At 43.1% G+C, this 3338-nt stretch overlaps 1 non-coding gene across 1 annotated transcript; it reads right to left on the reverse strand.

The window, feature by feature from the left end:
* Positions 1-1402: 1402 nt before the first annotated feature.
* On the reverse strand, positions 1403-1533 carry LOC120238225. The gene has a single exon (XR_005530162.1).
* Between the last annotated feature and the right edge of the window lie 1805 nt (positions 1534-3338).

The following is a 3338-nucleotide window of genomic DNA, read 5'->3' on the forward strand; positions in this document are numbered from 1 at the left end:
CAGTGCTCATCCCCACAAGTGCCCTCCTCCATGCCCATCTCCCCCCTCCCCTCCCATACCCATCAGTCCTCAGTTTGTTCTCATCATTCAAAAGTCTCTCATGGTTTGCCTCTCTCCCTCTCCCCCACCATTTCCCCCCTTCTTCTCCCCCATGGTCCTCCGTTAAGTTCCTCCTAATCCTCCTATACGTGCAAACATATGATATTTGTCTGGAAGGATATTGTTAAAATGTCCACACTACTCAAGGTGATATACAGATTCAATGCAATTCCAATGCAATTCCAATGAAATTCTTTATAGAAATAAAAAAATAGGGCACCTGGGTGGCTCAGTCGGTTAAGCGTCCGACTTTGGCTCAGGTCATGATCTCACGGTTCGTGGGTTCGAGCCCCACGTTGCGTTCTGTGCTGACAGCTCAGAGCCTGGAGCCTGTCTTTGGATTCTGTGTCTCCCTCTCTCTCTGACGCTCCCCTGTCTCTCTCTCTCTCTCTCTCAAAAAATAAAACATTAAAAAAAAAAGAAATAAAAATAATCTTCATCACAGGAAACACAGAAGACCCGAAGTAGCCAAAACAATTTTGAGCAAGAACATCACATTTCCTAATTTTTCTCCACAGAAAGTGGTTTCTTGCTTTTAGAACAAAAAAAGATGCTTTCAGAACTTTTGTTAGTGAAGAAAAACTGTTAGAACTTGAAAACTTCTCTAAAACATTATTTTGTCAGTTGATTAAGTAGGCACTTCAACACAGAAAACTTCCCACTTGCAACTGTGTGGAGCCAGAACTGTTCAATTAGATAGAGGTTACTGCTTACAAGAGGGGCTTATGCTTATGGGCAGTGCCAGGTCTGACCTCCTTGCCCTGACACCTGTGTTGCTCCTTACTCTCCAGCACCCACTCATGGCTCTTCCTCACCACCCCACCTCTCACAATCTTGTACAGGACCTTATGGCAGGAGACACAGCTCTGAGTGGATGGATGGAACAGCCTGGCTGGCACCCAAGCTAATCCATGTAGGGAAAAATGGTGATTCTCTCTGAGTTAGATAGCCTCAGATGCTCCTTCTACAACAGAAGTCCCCACTTTTGGGCACCCTCTATTCTCCCAGTAATATCCCCTGGGGCCAAAACAGTTGTATAGTAGGAGACCAGGTGAGAGGCCCCACTCCTTCACAGGCATCTTTGTTGTACATAACTGTGTGTTTAGGTGTTTGTTAGGTGTTGCTTATGGGGCAAAGGGCCAAGCTATTTTTGGGGCAACACAGGCCAGGTTCAGCTCATGAGAACCTAGCACTCTCTAATGAGAGCCAGAGGCCCCATGCCCAGTGCTGTCACTTCAGACTCTAGTCTGGCTATGGGACTGGCATGTCTGGTATAGAACAAGTGGAGGCTCCCAGCAACCACAGATGTCTGAGGCAGGAAAACAAGGCTGCCAGCTTGTGGCAGCCCTCACAATGATCCTCAAGGGCTGAGCTTGTCCTCCAGCCCCGGCTGAGGAGAAAAGGGATCTCCTGCAGCCCCATGGGAGAGAGGCCCTGCCTAATTTCAAAACAGATTACAAAGTAATCAAAAACAGTAATGGTACTGGTATAAAAACCGACATATAGGTGAATGGAACAGAATACGGGGTCTAGAAATAAATCAGTGCATCTATGTTCAATTGGTCTTCAACAGGAGTTTCAAAAACAGGGGAGAGTCTCTTCAATAAATATTACTGGGAAAATCGGGTATCTACATGCAGAAAAATGAAATTGGCCCCTTGTCTCACACCATATATAAAAATCAACTCAAAACGGATTAAAGACTTACACATAGGCTGAAACCATAAAATCCTAGAAGAAAATATAGGAGGAAAGCTCCTTCACAATGAGATATCATCTCATACCTGTTAGAAGGGCTATTATCAAAAGACAAAAGATATGTGTTGCCAAGGATGTGGACAAAAGGCAATTCTTGTACACTGGGAGTGGGGATGGAAATTGGTACAGCCATTATGGAAAACAGTAAGGAGTGTCCTCAAGAAATTAAAAATAGAACTACCATATGATCCAGTAACCTCATTTCTGAGTATATACCTATTGTATATATGTATGAATATATATATTATATATATAATTATACATAATACACATGCTAATTAGCTATATAGCTAACACTATGCTAAAATAAGGCAGACACAGACAAATACTGCATGATCTCACTTACATATGTAATCTAAGATAGTCAAACTCAGAGGTAGGGAGTAGAATGGTGGTAACTAGGGGCTAAGGGGAGGTGGAAAGGGGAGATGTTGGTCAAAGGGTTTACATTTTCAGTTATATAAGATGAATAGATTCTGGAGATCTTATGTACAGTGTGGTAATTACAGCTAACAATACCATATTGCATACCTGAAATTTGTTGAGGGTAGATTTCAATTGTTCTCAACACACACATGCAGAAAGACAATGGCTACCATGTGAAGTGATGAATATGTTAATTAGCTTGCTTGTAGTGATCATTTCACAACGTATACATCAAAATATCAAGTTGGACACCTTAAATCTATATAATTCCTATTTGTCAATTATACCTCAATAAAACTGAAAAAAAAAATCTTCAGGGTCTGCCATCACTTAACTGGCTACTTGGGAATTAGTAGGAAGCTAATTAAAATTAAATTTCCAGACCTCACCACCCACTAAATCTCTGGGCAGAGATTCTGGGAAATCTGTGCTTTAGGGAAGATGTGTAGGAAATTCCAGTGAGCAGGGCTTGGGACGCTTTGGCCTTTGAAGATAAACCCAAACTCCTTAGGGTAGCATTCAGCACTCTCTGCTATCTGGCAGCTGAACACTGCTAGAGAAAATAATGTCATACAGCAGATCTGCAACCCTACAAAATCTGTATGACTTTCAATAATTTGCCATTTCTATTACTTGTCTTTGCACATTTCTCTCACCTAATTACCTTAGCAACTTGCCTTTTAAAAAATTTATTTCGTTTTTGGGAGAGCCCAAGCTGGGGAGGGGCAAAGAGAGGGAGACAGAGGATCCGAAGCGGGCTCTGTGCTGACAGGCGGACAGCAGTGAGCCTGATGTGGGGTTTGATCTCACAAACCACAAGATCATTACCTGAGCCAAAGTTGGAGGCTCAACCTACTGTGCCACCCAGGTGCCCCAGCAATTTGACTTTTAAAAGATGTCACTCTTTTGGGGGCACTTGGATGGTTCAGTTGGTTAAACCTCCGACTTCAGCTCAGGTCATGAAGCTGTGGTCAGTGAGTTCAAGCCCCGCCTTGGGCTCTGTGCTGACAGCTCAGAGCCTGGGGCTTGTTTCTGATTGTGTCTCCCTTTTTCTC

This window comes from Hyaena hyaena, unplaced genomic scaffold (assembly GCF_003009895.1).
Source record: "Hyaena hyaena isolate Hyena2069 unplaced genomic scaffold, ASM300989v1 scaffold_202, whole genome shotgun sequence".
NCBI classification, from domain to species: domain Eukaryota; kingdom Metazoa; phylum Chordata; class Mammalia; order Carnivora; family Hyaenidae; genus Hyaena; species Hyaena hyaena.